A 19,858-nucleotide genomic window follows, 5' to 3' on the forward strand; every position below is an offset into this window, starting at 1 on the left:
GTCGATTTCGACATATGAAGTTCTTACAACTTCGTCTATTTAGCCTCGTGTGCGAGTATAGATTCTGTTCTTATGTGTTAGTTATTAACAAGAATTAAAAAATGAAATTAAGTTAATTTTTAAACACGTTATATATTTTAGAGCAAAATTAGCCGAGCATGCAGGATCCCCCTTCACGAGTGAAAAATTTACTTTGACTATGACTAATGTTTGTGCGAAATTTTCAAAAAATTCAAGGAGTGGTTATTGAGAAAAGGTTGAACGGACGAACGACTTGGGGGCAATTTTACTCCTATAATAGCCCTTACGGGAAAGGGGGTAATGTCATTTATCCGAAAAATTCGTTCTGGCAAAAATTTACTTTTACCATGACTAATGTTTGTGCAAAATTAAAAAAAGCAAAATCCGAGGCATAATTGTTGAGAAAAGTGTGAACAAACGAATGAACGAACGGGAATGAATTATTAGGTCCCCCCTTTTGGTTGGGGGACTAATAAAAGCTAACGAGCGTGGTTTACTTTGGACAGACAAAAAAAAAACAGGGGGCACAGTTATTGTATGTATTGTACATATATTTTTGGTGTGGAGGTAGTAAAGTTGACAACTTTAAAGTTTCTCATGTAAAGAATTATAATGCTTGAAAAAAAAAAAAATGAAAAGTGAGTAGAAGTCATTGCCAAATGATGTGGAATACTGACTTGGTCAGGTCCTGGAAAATTAGGCAACCAAAATATTTTTTGATTTAAAACAGTAAATGTTAAAAAATGTTTGGTGCTTCTATATTATACAAACAAAATAAATTGAATTTCAAGTGAAATAAATTGCACTGACGTAATTGTCAGGTCAACATAATAATATATCCAAAAATAACGAAAAACGATAAAGTAGAAAAATAATTATTACTGAAGAAAGAAATTTGTAAAAGTAAACGAAATCACTGTTATGCTTGCTAAAAAACAAAGAGATAAGTTGACAGGGGAGATAATTAAGTTCTGTAGATTACGTCATGTGACGAACGTAATTCAATATGTCGGACAAAATTTATTCCCCATATAAACTTTATCAAAAACAGTTTTTCATTAATAATTATAGTTCTACCTGATCCTATTCCGTAATTTTGGGACATGTTAATATTTGCGACATGACATTTACGTAGGTACTTTTTTTTGTTTTTACTTGAAATGCAATACTATTTTTGTTTGTATATAGAAGCACCAAATATGTATTTTTAAATATAATTTTAAAATAATTTTGCTTCTATTTTAAACTATAATGCTCCTAAAAACTATCTTCAAATCGGTATATATTCTATAATTACCTAATTTTCCTACTTTGCCAAAATGGCTAATTTTCCGTTGTGTTATTTTCTTAAAGTCAACTTGGCCGCATTAGGAAGTGTTTTTATTCAGAATTACACTTATAAAATGAACACACACACAGAAAAATCTTTATGATGAATGTAACCGTCACGAAACGACGATCTCATATTCTAAAAATTACGCGAATTGATCTAGTAGTTTTTTATTTTTTTATTTAGGAAAATCAAATTTTATAACAAACCGGATGGGACAGGTGTTAAGCGCCATATTGATTTTTAGAATGCATGAAAATTCAAGGGTGGACAAGATGATTCGAACAACGAGATTTATCTATTTCTCCATAAATAATAAAAATCATAAAATTTGATTTTCTTAAATTAAAAAAATATATATATTTATCAATTTACATGATTTTTGGAACATAACATCTTTGTTCCGTACGAGTATGTACTTGTACAACATATTGTTCTGTATTTCTGTTTTTTTTAATAAGTGTAATTCTAAAAATGCACTTTAAAAATAAGCACGATGAAAGAAGGGGACGCGATGCTTATGGAAAACGAAATTTCATTCAGGAAAAAAACATGTAGTATACTATACTTACACGAATACTGTATGCCAGGAACATCCTTTCTGTTCAACCTTTCATAACTGCCTGCAAATTTCAATACGTTTAATAACAACTGCTCCCTAACCTCCAATTTGCTCCCAACATTCGACCGGACGCTATTCGCAGAATATGAGATTAACAGAATGTGTACTGAAAACACATAGCCGCTGCGACTGAATATAAAGATAACACCTATTCTCATTCAGGGATTTCAATTTCTATTAGGTTGTCCGGAAAATAATTGCCATTTCAGGAAGTCTGTTTTGAAGTTGGATTTTATCATAGGATTTTTATTATACTTCAGGTAAACATCAACATAATTATTGATTTATATGTGCTCTTTAATAATTTATTACTTTTTTTCTTTCAGAAAACGTTTTATGAGCGAATGAGCCCATGATTTGGAATATGAGAAAAGAAGACTTACGATTACTTTTCCTGCATGAGTTTAAGCTTGGTAACAATGCTTCTCAAACAACTGTAAATATCAATAGGACATGGGGAGAAGGCATCACAAGTGATAGAACAGTACGAAGGTGGTTTCAGAAATTTCGTAGTGGTGATGAAAGCCTAAAAGATAAAGAAGGTAAAGGACGGCCAGCTAATTTTGACAATGAAAATTTGAGAGCCATTGTTGGGCAATTACCACGGCAAAGTGTCAGGGAAATGTCTCGGGAACTTGGTGTCAGCAGTTAAACAGTCTCGGACCATCTGAAACAAATTGGCAAGGTGAAAAAGCTCAACAAATGGGTTCCACATGAGCTCAATGAAAATCAACAAGCTCAGCTTTTTGAAGTGTGTTCGATGCTCTTTTTGCGAAACATTAATGATCCATTTCTTGACCGAATAGTCACCTGTGACGAAAAGTGGATCCTTTATGATAATCGGAAACGATCAGGTCAATGGCTTGATTGTGATGAACCACCCAAACATTTTCCAAAGCCAAAGTTTCACCATCAGAAGATTATGCTGACTGTTTGGTGGTGTGTAATTGGTGTTATTCATTACAACTTTCTGGATGCTAATCAGAGCATCACGGCAGATGTATACTGCAATCAACCCGAAGAAATGCGTCATCATTTACAAAAATTGAGACCTGCATTAGTGAATAGGCGTGGTCCAATCCTGCTCCACGATAATGCGCGGCCTCATGTTGCGAGTATGACACTGCAGAAAGTCACAGACTTGGGATACGAAATTACAACATCCTCCTTATTCTCCAGATCTTTCACCCACGGACTACAATTTTTTCAAGCATTTAGCTGCTTTTTAAGCAACAAAACTTTCAGATCTAATACAGAGGTTGAATCTTTTTTTCAAAGATTTCTTAACATCTAAGCCAAAGAATTTTTTATCAACGAGGCAGAAATGATCTAGTTGATAGATGGCAACAATGCATGGCTGTTCAAGGATCATACTTTGACTACTTTCAATGTCTAGTGTCACCTATTTGATTAATAAATCCTTTTTCTCTAAAATTGGCCATTATTTTCCGGACAACCTAATATTTAACGAACAGCTTTCACTATCAGTCCTCTCATTAACAATGTCGTCTTCCTCGATTACCGATTTCTACATGTTCTACTTCGGATTTTAAGCCGTCTTTCTATCCGTACTCTTTCATTTGATTCGCAACTGTTCCTGGCATTCCAGTATTCGTGTAAGTATAGTACACTACATGTTTCGGAAACTGGAAAAATTGAGATCAATTTATTATATAAATAGAAGATATAAGATACGTTTTCAACCACCGATGCCACGGTTGATAACAGTCTTCTGGAGATTCGAATGTTCACAGTCTTCGATCTAACATTCACAGGTAACATGAATTGGGATAAATACCTGGAAGATATTGCCAAGTCTGTTGTAAATAGGTGGGTTCCCTCTACCAGGTTAGACAACTTCTCACACCTACCAGATCCTCTATCTCTATAAGATCACCATTCGTCCGTTCATAAAGTATTGTTTCCACGTCTGCACTAGTGCACCAACTACTAGCCTTTCCTTTTCACACAGGGTGCAAAAAAAAAAAGAGTCTAATCCATACCCTCTACCAAGCTGTAAACCCTGTCCCATCGATGCAGTATTCGATCCCTGTGCTTGTTTTACAAGTACTTCCACGAATGTGATCCAATGAAATTACTGCACTTGTACCCTCAACGTAAATATCCCCAATCGACAGCAACATTACCTCTTCACTGATGCCGGAAAACTTGCCTCGGACCGCTTACCTTTGAAATTCCCCTTGGCCCTCTTCCTCTTTTTCCACGACTGTACCAACATGCAGAAATTCAAATGTAATGTGATTAAACACCTTGCAGCCCAACTCCCCACTTAGTATATCCCTTATAAATATGGCCACCTAATCACAATAACCCTTTACCTCTCAGTATCAATATGCCTCAATTAGAGTTAACAGAGATAAAAAATAGTGACCTCGTTTCACGCAAGTATGACTTATATCCATCAACAATTTAATACCGATTTGCATAATTAGGTGGATTGACCGCGAATCGAAGTTCTATTTTTAAACGTTGTGTTTATTCTTTAGTTCGTAAGCAAATCGTATGTTACAGTAAACGTAAGATCTGCTGGCGCCACCGCGAACCTTTGATTGTGTAGAGGGAAATGCAACACCAAGAATTACAAAGTACATTTATACAAATGATAATGAACTTATTAACAACTTGTTAAGACAACGAAACAAAGAGTTCGTAACAAATAAGTATTCGGGGGGGGGGGGGGTCCAAGAACGTTCTAGGTGAAAAGAGTCATAAAGCATGTAAGCACGTTAGTAGATATACCTATTTCGGTTGCCGCCATTCGAGTTTGTGTGTGTGTAAATGCAGTAGGCATTGCAACTTTGTGCGTATGTTAGTTTTGACTTTAAGAAGAATCTTATTTTTTTATAAATAAAAAACGCACTAGACAAGGCATAAAGCCATCTTCTATAGTATAAACCTAACCTGTCTGTTAAAATGTATGTATGTATGTATGTATGTATGTATCGCAAAAACTTTCGACAGAGGCGACAGATCCTGAAAAAATCGGTATGATTTTTAAGCGCGACGTCTCGGACGACAAATATCGAAAAATTGGTCAAAAACATTAATTCCTTCAACACGACCGTTTTGTACAAAGAGGGGTTGATTTTTTTCGCTGACATTTTAGCAAGTCATCGTCACCATTGGATTGACTTGGATCAATTTCAACGTTTTTGACTTCCGATCGCGTCATGGACATACCGGCTAAGACGTCAAATTTTCTTTCACTTTCTTTTTCGCCTTCGCGTCACGGGTTCGAGCCTGCCTGCCAACTACCACCTTTTTCTTTTCGCCCTGGCTGCCTACTGTTGTTTTGATTCCCTCCCCACGCTACTACCAATTTTTTAACACCTCTCTCCAAATCCACGGGCTCGGGCTTGCCTGCTTACTACCACTTTTTTTGTTTGTTGCTCAACACGCCACACCTCCACACACCCGGGCAATGTATAGTTTAATACAATGAGCTAAAATACTACTTTATCAAAAAGTAGCTAACGATAAATGTTATATGGATAAATTCCGACCCATAAAACAGCAATCCTTCATCCTTCGTCAGAAACATTGCTCATGGAAAATGATGAATAAAGGTCACGATTTGGGAAACGAGAATTAAAAGATTGCACAAAAGTAAACCTGAAATCCTTAAAAGTAGTGGCTATATTGGATATATATATATATATATATATATATATATATATATATATATATATATATATATATATATATATATATATATATATATATATGCATGTATTGGTTGCTTAAAACCTCACCTCAAAACGTTAATAACAAGTGGAGATATTGGAAATTGGATGATATTTGCGAAGAAATATAGTTTTCCTGAAAAAGGGAGATATCAGTTGGGAACATAAGTGCGAATATAACTATGTCTTGTCACAAGCGGTGATTATGCCGTATACGGCATAATCACGTTGACACACCGGTTCCCGTCAGATCACCGAAGTTAAGCAACGTTGAGCCTGGTCATTACTAAAATGGGTGACCAATTTGGGAAGTCCAGGTGCTATTTGTAGGAGGACGTCGACACCTCCCTGCAAAAAGTTGCAAAAACCTAACGTCGTCATCTCCCCTAACGGGGATATACATGCAACTGGGGGCCGCTTGTGAATTTCATACTCCCATGAAACTTCCTCCTCTGGAGGAAGCCGGTTAAACCCTGAATAGGGTTGCTGCTGACTGCACACATACACATAGGCGGTGATGATGTTAGATATCATTAGATCTATCAATGATTTTAACGTCTGTATTTGAAGCCATTCTCCTCGCCTTTTCCCTAACATATCTGCAAATGTGAACAGCTATATTAAGAGAAAGAACTAAATAAATTTTTTTATGCAAAGAGAATTGATTACAGGTGCTTCTGCCTCATTAAAGTATTTCAAACAAACATTTCACGTTAAAATACTCTATTGTACTTACGTAATTAGTATAGATTCCAAAAATGACGAAAAATAATGAACTAAAAATGATTTTGTTCAAAGAAATAACTGTAAGAATTAATATAAAGTTATGTCTTTTTTTTTTTAATAGTAGCAATGTAAAAAAATAGTTCTACCCCGGACTATATATTTTCTTGAAAGAATGAAATTGAATTATAATTTATTATTTTTTTAAAAACATACTGCAAAGATCCACAAGAAAAATTGACGGACCATAATCAAATATTGATTCTGTAGAAAGAAAATTATCGATGGCAAAGAAATGATAAACAGACCGACTTTACTGTACTTTAAATATTAAATGTGACCATAAAATACGTAAAACCCTCACGCTGGGGATTTATTAGTTAGATTAAGATCCATAGAGTGAATGAGGTATTTTGGTGAATGTTGCCAGTCAAGAGTAAGATTCCAAAGTCTACATTTATTACTTTTAATCACTTTAGTCACAAAGACCCTGAACCCTTCCCCTCCCCAATTTCTTGTAGGGCCTTGTACCTAATTTTGTTGTTTAAAAATCTTTTATTTTTTTAATTGTATTTTCAAAATTTTAAAAGCAATAAAATATATAAACAAGATCAAAGTGTAGTATCTGTTCTTCAGATGCTGCACTTCTATTTCTTGTTCTCTGTCAGTGGAGGAGAAATCCTTCACAACTGAGACAATTTTTATTTTTGTTCCTTTTCTCCACGTTAAAAAACGACCCTGGTGTCTAACACTGTCCCGTGGGGAAGCATTGTAAATAGGAACCCTCACATTCTCGGGTTTAGCACTCTTGGTAATCATATCAGCTCTTTGCAAATGAAAAACAAATGGAGCACTGTCGAAGCGGCAGGCAATGATTGTATAAAACATTGCTGTACATCATTGCCGACAGTATTGTACTTATAGCCTGTTCGCAAAGCTAGTGACTATCGACTCTATGATTGTTAGTTCGATCCTGGGTTTGGGACAGGTGCTGGTCTAGCCACACTGAATTGTCGTGATACAACAAACGGCTCTGTGGATCTCATACACACATATATAAGCAATTATGAAAGTATATATAGCAACTAAGCTACACAACATTTTATCAAAGTATATCAGGTACGATTGTAAATTGGTATATCTGGTTACATCAGCAGTGACGGTATCCCCTGAGTCAGTTGTGCACCCACCAGCACCCCACCCCGATGACACCCACGATCTGTTTATGTCAAACAGAGACGATCTCTTCCTCGCGGCAACTATTATGTCTCGCTCTAGTGACTTTGTTTCGGCGCCCTTCCTCTAAATTCCTGGACGCTATCATTATCATAGCAGAGCATTCTGTCATTCGCTGTCGATAAGTTCAGCTCGGCTGATGTCGTTCAACATCCGGCTTCGATAGCCTCCATTCCCGTGGACACGTCTTAATTCGCCAAGCAGCAACTACCCTTCAGGTCTTCCACCATGTCCGGCTCAACGAAACATCGGCTTGAAAAACCATTGTCTCTCATAGACACCGCACTCGTCTTGTCAAAGATGTCCGTGTCAGTGATCCAATACTAATTAATCTAATGCCCAACAAGACAAAGGCAGATTTCTTTCGGTGTTATAGAGACTACGTCCAATGGGCAATGAAGAATTACAATTATCATCTCGAAAAATGAAACGAGCGAACGGGGTTCGAATTTCAATGGAAGCAATGCACTATCGTTTTCATACGAACGCCAATGAATCACTCGCTGTGCTGTGTTTCAAACAGAAGTTTGGATGACTGATTTTGCACTGATGCGTGATATAAAGGGGAGCAAAGAAATGTACATGACGTTTCTTTCATGGTATAGGAATGTGTATATATATATATATATATATATATATATATATATATATATATATAATGAATGAATGGCAAAAGTCTATATTCCAAATTTCATGATGTTGACTATTCCTAAAGTTCAGTTGACACAATTCTTGACAGTATCTGTTTCGTACCACAGAATCAGTCACTTAACTATTATATCAATCAGTGAATCTATTTTGTCCTTCGCTGATTGATATAATTAAGTGATTCATTTTTTGCTACTAAACAGATATTGTCAAGAATTGTAAGTCTCAACTAAATGAAATGAATAAATTGTAAGATGGTCAATATCATGAAATTTGGAATATAGACTTTTATCATTCATTATCTGCTCTGTAATTACATTGAGCTTCTTAAATAAGGAGTGGTATCTATAAAAAGTAAATATAAGAGAATAAAAAATATCTCCACAGACACACACTCGTATGTGTGTGTGTGTGTGTGTGTGTTTGTTTACAAAAACCAAGATATCGAGAAATAGAATGATAGCAACAAATATTGTATTTCATCGTTAGTTACAATTGTTTCAAGACTATTCGGACAAATTCAAACATTATGTCGTTTGAAAATTTTCACAAAAACAGCCTTTCGTCAGACTTATTGAATAAAAAAACACTTTAACAATAAAATATTATGGAAACCATTTCCCTTATAAGGAAAAGAAAACAAGCGAAAATATTTTACCTATATGTCATCCTTGCAAAGTTTTTTAAAGATTTATATATCTACCTATTTTCGTATCTCCATTTAAAAAAATTGCAAACAAATTATCATACAACGTTACCACTAATTACCTATGTCCACTTAATATGGTTTACTAATACTATTCATTGATTTTTTTTAAATTAAATTACTTTATTTCTTTAATTTAAATTATTTTTTCTAATCCGGACTAATCAACTAAGTTATATTGTTGCGATTCTATGTTAGTTTCATGTCTGGAATTTGCTTTGTTTATTTACAAAAATATCGGCTAACCTATTTATGTGATTAAAAAAACGTTTTTTGTTTAAAACTTATTCAATAAGGAAAGAAAGTTTAACATTACTCTATACTTAGTTCATTCGCATTCTTCATTTAAAATTAAGGATATCTATTTCTTTTTAATTCTTTATTTTCTTTCGTTTCTTCTTATTAAGATTTAGGATGACGGCCAGAGTTAGCTCCCTTTCAACGTTATGGATACATATTAGGATATTGCTAACTTATAATCCAACTAAACCTTTAAAATTTCGAACGTACAGAGTCAGCTCCCTTTCAGACACAAACTGGATACAATACTAGAAAACAAAGTCTAGAAAATTCTTTGGGACTTGGCGGTAAATATGTCATAATAATAAACAAAAGAAAAAACTCTACACAATCATAGATTTTGCAACTAGAAAATCACAGAAAATTTCGACTGGTATTTTAGAGATGCTCCTTCCCACACAAATACCACAGAGGATTAATCATCATTGCCAGCGTGAAATCAATGGCAAATGACTTTCGATAATACAACCATTTACAATGGTTATCAGAAGAGGTGGAATGTACTAGAAATTTAGAAAAACGGTGTCACTCCGATTCTAGCGAACAACACTCATTTTATCAGTGAGCGGTCACTGATACTAACCTGAGTTAAAATCCCTAGTAGGTTTATAGAATGAATATTAAAAAATAGTAGAAAACAAAACATTATCTGGGTTAATCCCCCTTATAATAAGAAAGTAGAACAAACTCTCAATATTAATTGCATTAAACTTAAGTTATTATTGCATGGAATATATGCGATTAGAATACAATAAAAATAATAGTAGTAACGGTAATAATTCTATTCATCATCAGCAGCAGCAGCGGTTTAATATTCGTTTTACATGATGACAGGCGGAAAACATCGTTATTAAATTTACTTCCAAGCTAACCTATCTTTGCCCACGTCTTTATTTATCCCTCTTTCCCACAAGTTTACCCTGACCTTCTGTGTGAAATGAAACTACTATCCTTACTGTTCTACATCTACTAACCCAAGAATTCTCATAGAATATTTCAACGCGGTTATATCATTGTAATCGTTTTTGCACATATTTCTTTATACTTTCTGAATTTAATTCTCCTCTTAGCTAATCAGAACTGTGTTTAAGACTCACATTACACATTTATCGTATAATTTTCATATCATTTGTCTCCATGCAACACATATCTTCAACCCTCATTAGTTAATATTAATTACCAATTAATGAACAAATATCTACCAGCTATCATAATATACAAAACGACCATAAATAGTTGCAGAAAAGGTAAGGACTCATCAGAATTTCATCAGCTTTGAAAAACCTGAAGAAACAAAAATTTCACCCTCAAATCTAAATAAAAATTTTATAACAACAACGTCTTGCTATATGAAATTGAAACTTAGAATCTGAAAATCAGGCAAGAGAAAAAAATTAGATGCGCTTGATTCCAAGTGTCTCAGAAAGATTCTACGACTCAAATAAGCTGAAACGATGTTCGAGCTGGCTCAACCATACTCTAAAATTGGCCACATAGAAAACTGCCAAAAAAGTGTTCCAAACTTTGATAGAAAAAGAAAAAAAAATTAAACTAAAAGAAGGCAGTCTTCAAATTATGCTTTCCCAAGTAAATATTAAAACGTGTAAATTATGTTCAGACGAAAAAAATACAGAAGCATAAAAAATGAATTGAATCATCAGATAAGAAATAAGTATGCAGACATAGATGCTAATATTTAATTGGCTACTTAAGCCTTAATTGAGTTCAAAACACTTATTTACGGAATCAAACTAGTTGCACAAAATGAAGAAAAATGATATATATACACACATACATTACATAAATGTGTAAAGTACACACACCCACATATAACATGCATACACAATATACAAAGAGTTATATATACAACGTATATAGATATAAGATAAACATATACATACAACACACAAACATATATATATATAACACATACATGGATATAATATATATATATATTTATATATATATATATATATATATATATGTACACAATCCACACTAAGATATAATATATATACAGGGTGACCCAAAAAACAAACGCGAAATGGAGGCCATCTAGAACATATGCTGTAGAACGTTGATGTTTTGAATATAATAAACTAGGTATGACCAAAGTTTCATTTCATTCGGAAAAACACTAACAAACGGGGTCTAATTTGAGTGGAGCCCTCCTTTTTGGGTCACCCTGTACAGTCAATACAGATATATATATATATGTATATATATATAAGCCATATATATATATATGTATGTATATATATAATCCATACACAGATATATAAATATATATACAATCCATACCGGGATATATATATACTATACATACAAAGATTATATATATATATATATATATATATATATATATAAATATATATATATATATATATACACAATCCATACACAGATATAAAATATACACATATACAATGCATACACACATATATATATATACACACAATTCATACACATATATAATATATACACATATACAATTCATACACATATATAATATATACACATATACAATCCATACACAGATATAATATATACACATATACAATCCATACACAGATATAATATATACACATATACAATCCATACACATATATAATATATACACATATACAATCCATACACATATATAATATATACACATATACAATCCATACACATATATAATATATACACATATACAATCCATTCACGGATATAATATATACACATAGACAATCAATACACGGACATATATATATATATATATATATATATATATATATATATATACAATTAATACACATATACACCCCATACACAATTACAATCCATACACAGATACAGATACAATCCGTACAGAGATATAATATATACACATATACAATCCATACACAGATATAATATATACACCTATATATATATATATATATATATATATATATATATATATATATATATATATATATATATATATATATATAACCAATCCATACACAAACACACATATATATATGTATATATATACACACAAACAATCCATACACAAACACACACACATATATATATATATATATACGTATATATATATACACAAACAATCCATACACAAACACACACATATATATATATATATATATACGTATATATATATATATATACACAAACAATCCATACACAAACACACATATATATATATATATATACACGTATATATATATACACAAACAATCCATATATATATATATATACATATATATATACGTATATATATATACACAAACACACACATATATATATATACACGTATATATATATATATATACACAAACAATCCATATATATATATAAATATATATTATATATATATATATATATATATATATAAACAATCCGTACATATATATATAGACTGTTTAATTATATATATATATATATATATACACCCAATCAATGCATATATATATAAACAATCCACACACACATATATAAAAACAATCCATCCATATATATATATACAAAACAATCCATACATATATACAAAACAATCCATACATATATACAAAACAATCCATACATATATACAAAACAATCAATACATATATACAAAACAATCCATACATATATATAAACAATCCATACATATATATAAACAATCCATACATATATATAAACAATCCATACATATATATATATAAACACTCCCATATATATATATATATATATATATATATATATATATAAACAATCCCATATATATATATATATATATATAAACAATCCCATATATACATATAAACAATCCCATATATACATATATATATAAATAAACAATCCATATATATATATATATATATATATTTATATATATATATGTATATATATATATATGTATATTTAACAGTCCTGGTCAAAATCATAAGACCACTTAAGAAAGTAAGCGTTTACGCATATTATCGAATTTTTAATCTAACAAATGGTTGAAATATATACAATGCATACACATATATATAATATACATATATATATATACAATGCATACCCACATATATATATAATATACATATATATACAATGCATACACACACATATATATATAATATACATATATATATACAATGCATAGACACATATATAATATACATATATATACAATGCATACACACACATATATAATATACATATATATACAATGCATACACACACATATATAATATACATATATATACAATGCATACACACATATATATAATATACATATATATACAATGCATACACAAGTATATAATATAAATATATATACAATGCATACACATATATATATATAATATACATATATATACAATGCATACACATATATATATAATATACATATATATACAATGCATACACATATATATATAATATACATATATATATACAATGCATACACATATATATATAATATACATATATATATACAATGCATACACATATATATATAATATACATATATATACAATGCATACACATATATATATAATATACATATATATACAATGCATACACATATATATATAATATACATATATATACAATGCATACACACATATATATAATATACATATATATATACAATGCATACACATATATATAATATACATATATATACAATGCATACACACATATATATATAATATACATATATATACAATGCATACACACATATATATATAATATACATATATATACAATGCATACACACATATATATATAATATACATATATATACAATGCATACACACACATATATATAATATACATATATATACAATGCATACACACACACATATATATATATAATATACATATATATACAATGCATACACACATATATATATAATATACATATATATACAATGCATACACACATTTATATATGATATACATATATACATAATGCATACACACATATATATATTTATATATACAATGCATACATATACAATGCATACACACACATATATATATACATACAATGCACATATATATAATATGTATATATACATACAATGCATACATATATATAATATGTATATATACATACAATGCATACATATATATAATATGTGTATATACATACAATTCATACATATATATAATATGTATATATACATACATACAATGCATACATATATATAATATGTATATATACATACAATGCATACATATATATAATATGTATATATACATACAATGCATACATATATATAAAATGTATATATACATACAATGCATACCTATATATATGTATATATACATACAATGCATACCTATATATATGTATATATACATACAATGCATACCTATATATATGTATATATACATACAATGCATACCTATATATATGTATATATACATACAATGCATACCTATATATATGTATATATACATACAATGCAGACATATATATATGTATATATACATACAATGCAGACATATATATATGTATATATACATACAATGCATACATATATATAAGATGTATATATACATAAATGCATACATATATATAATATGTATATATACATACAATGCATACATATATATAATATGTATATATACATACAATGCATACATATATATAATATGTATATATACATACAATGCATACATATATATAATATGAATATATACATACAATGCATACATATATATAATATGTATATATACATACAATGCATACATATATATAATATGTATATATACATACAATGCATACATATATATAATATGTATATATACATACAATGCATACATATATATAATATGTATATATACATACAATGCATACATATATATAATATGTATATATACATACAATGCATACATATATATAATATGTATATATACATACAATGCATACATATATATAATATGTATATATACATACAATGCATACATATATATAATATGTATATATACATACAATGCATACATATATATATAATATGTATATATACATACAATGCATACATATATATAATATGTATATATACATACAATGCATACATATATATATATAATATGTATATATACATACAATGCATACATATATATATATAATATGTATATATACATACAATGCATACATATATATATAATATGTATATATACATACAATACATATATATATATATATAATATGTATATATACATACAATACATACATATATATATATGTATATATACATACAATACATACATATATATATATACAATGCACACACACATATATATATATATACAATGCACACACATATATATATATATATACAATGCACACACATATATATATATATACAATGCACATATATATATATATACAATGCACACATATATATAACATATACATATATATATATATACAATGCACACACACACACATATATATATATACAATGCACACATATATAATATATATATATACAATGCACACACACACACACATATATATATATATATATACAATGCACACACATATATAGTATATATATATACAATGCACACACATATATAGTATATATATATACAATGCACACACATATATAGTATATATATATACAATGCACACACATATATATAATATATATATTTATATATATACAATGCACACACATATATATATAATATATATATTTATATATATACAATGCATACATTTATATATAATATATATATATACAATGCACACACACATATATATATACAATGCACAGAAATATATATATAATATATATATTTATATATATACAATTCATACACATATAATATATGTATGTACAATGCATAATCATATATATAATATATGTATATACAATGCATACATATATATAATATATGTATATACAATGCATACATATATATAATATATTTATATAAAATACATACATATATATATATATGTATATACAATGCATACATATATATATGTATATACAATGCATACATATATATATATATGTATATACAATGCATACATATATATACATATATATACAATATATACATATATATATATGCAATGCATACATATATATACATATATATATACAATGCATACATATATATATACATATATATATATATACAATGCATACATATATATATACAATGCATACATATATATACATATATATATACAATGCATACATATATATACATATATATATACAATGCATACATATATATATACAATGCATACATATATATACATATATATATATACAATGCATACATATATATATACAATGCATACATATATATACATATATATATATATACAATGCATACATATATATACATATATATATATACAATGCATACATATATATACATATATATATACAATGCATACATATATATACATATATATATATACAATGCATACATATATATACATATATATATATATACAATGCATACATATATATACATATATATATATATATATACAATGCATACATATATATATATATACAATGCATACATATATATACATATATATATATATATACAATGCATACATATATATACATATATATATATATATACAATGCATACATATATATACATATATATATATATACAATGCATACATATATATACATATATATATATACAATGCATACATATATATACATATATATATACAATGCATACATATATATATACATATATATATACAATGCATACATATATATACATATATATATACAATGCATACATATATATACATATATATATACAATGCATACATATATATACATATATATATACAATGCATACATATATATACATATATATATACAATGCATACATATATATACATATATATATACAATGCATACATATATATACATATATATATACAATGCATACATATATATACATATATATATACAATGCATACATATATATACATATATATATACAATGCATACATATATATACATATATATATACAATGCATACATATATATACATATATATACAATACATACATATATATACATATATATATATACAATGCATACATATATATACATATATATATATATATACAATGCATACATATATATACATATATATATATACAATGCATATATATACATATATATATATATACAATGCATACATATATATACATATATATATACAATGCATACATATATATACATATATATATACAATGCATACATATATATACATATATATACAATGCATACATATATATACATATATATATATACAATGCATACATATATATACATATATATACATATATATATACAATGCATACATATATATACATATATATATACAATGCATACATATATATACATATATATATACAATATATACATATATATACAATGCATACATATATATACATATATATATACAATGCATACATATATATACATATATATATACAATGCATACATATATATACATATATATATACAATGCATACATATAATATATATACAATGCATACATATAATATATATACAATGCATACATATAATATATATACAATGCGTACATATAATATATATACAATGCATACATATAATATATATACAATGCGTACATATAATATATATACAATGCATACATATAATCTATATACAATGCATACATATAATATATATACAATGCATACATATAATATATATACAATGCATACATATAATATATATACAATGCATACATATTATATATATATACAATGCATACATATTATATATATACAATGCATACATATAATATACATGCAATGCATACATATAATATACATGCAATGCATACATATAATATATATACAATGCATACATATAATATATATACAATGCATACATATAATATATATACAATGCATACATATAATATATATACAATGCATACATATTATATATATACAATGCATACATATTATATATATACAATGCATACATATTATATATATACAATGCATACATATAATATACATACAATGCATATATATAATATATATACAATGCATACATATAATATATATACAATGCATACATATAATATATATATATATAAAATGCATACATATAATATACATATACAATGCATACATATAATATACATATACAATGCATACATATATATATATATATATACAATGCATACATACATATATATATATATACAATGCATACATACATATATATATATATACAATGCATAAATATATATATATAATAATATATATAATATACAATGCATACATATTTATATATATGTATACAATAATAAGAATAAGAAGGAAACTAGTTAATAAAACAAAGCTGACACTTTTACAGCTGCGTTTATAATCATTATCAATGTTTTTAATTTTAAAAACCGTACGTTGGTGTCATTAATATTATCAGCTTTAATACAGTACAAGAAAAGAAAAACTTTAAAAGTTTCATCCTTGTTTATTTAAAGAGTTTAATTCTTTGTATTTTTGTACGTTAAAAACTAATTCGTTAAAAATATTTACTTTTTATTTAAAAAAAAAAAGTTGCCGCAGCTTCATTTTTTTTTATAAATGTTTTCATCAAATAAAAATATCGTTGGTTTTTTCTTAATACTCGCATACAGATAATATTTCATCAACGTTGTTGCAGCAAACAAAAGTCGGCGCATTTTTTTTTACTGTCTTGATTTCATAAAAAATATCGCTGCACCGAGCGTCCTAAATTATGAGATAAAAAAATATGCACGAATGTTTTAGTAAAAGAGAGTTGTACCCCTCTGCATATTGTGGTTTACTTTTACAGTAGATATTGCTATCGAAAAGAAATAATGCAGTCATGAAGTTGTCCAATGATTACATGTGTTTTTCGTCATAATTTAATTATAAAAACATTGAACACTAAAAATTAAGTGTTGGTTTAATTTTTCAGTAGATACACTTTTCTGTTTACATTAAGCGATTTATTGCTGTTGACCGATCAAGTCCGTTTTACTGATTACAGCGTCCGAGAACATTTTTACTATTATACGGAAGATGTATAAAGGTGTTATTTTAAGGGTGATAACGTCACACGTTCGTCGTTGCTCAACCGGCTTATGCGTTTCCTTTTCTGGAACACTCTTTCACTACACGCGTACACATTCGAACCCGCAAAATGTTGCTTATATATATATATATATATATATATATATATATATATATATATATATATATATATATATATATATATATACATACTAGAGCTCGCGCGTGTAATCTATGCTATTCACATTTTTATAGGGGGAGTATTTAATTTTTTTTTTTTTTTTACTGTTTTTCTTATGGCTCGTCCAGGTAATAAAACAATTAATACAGGTTTTGTTTTTATTTGGGAACGCAAATAGGTCACCAACCATTGTTCTTGTCTAATTCAACATGTTTTTTTTTTGTTTTTTTAAAAAACTTTTGTGTATGTAAAAATGTTTTTGAGTACCAAAAATAATTATCACTATTATTGAAGGTTTTGTTTTTGTTCCCGCGCAAAAACACAACACAAAACATA

The 19,858-nt window shown here is 27.8% G+C and overlaps 1 protein-coding gene and 1 pseudogene across 6 annotated transcripts in view; one reads left to right on the plus strand and one right to left on the minus strand.

The window, feature by feature from the left end:
- LOC145279823 (protein phosphatase EYA1-like) overlaps window positions 1–19,858 on the minus strand; it is a 1,162,399-nt gene that overhangs the window by 791,505 nt on the left and 351,036 nt on the right. The window lies entirely within an intron of this gene.
- LOC145280669 (5S ribosomal RNA) lies at window positions 5,888–6,006 on the plus strand (annotated as a pseudogene).

Source organism: Euprymna scolopes, chromosome 7 (assembly GCF_053919585.1).
Source record: "Euprymna scolopes isolate OS-2025 chromosome 7, ASM5391958v1, whole genome shotgun sequence".
In the NCBI taxonomy this organism is placed as follows: domain Eukaryota; kingdom Metazoa; phylum Mollusca; class Cephalopoda; order Sepiida; family Sepiolidae; genus Euprymna; species Euprymna scolopes.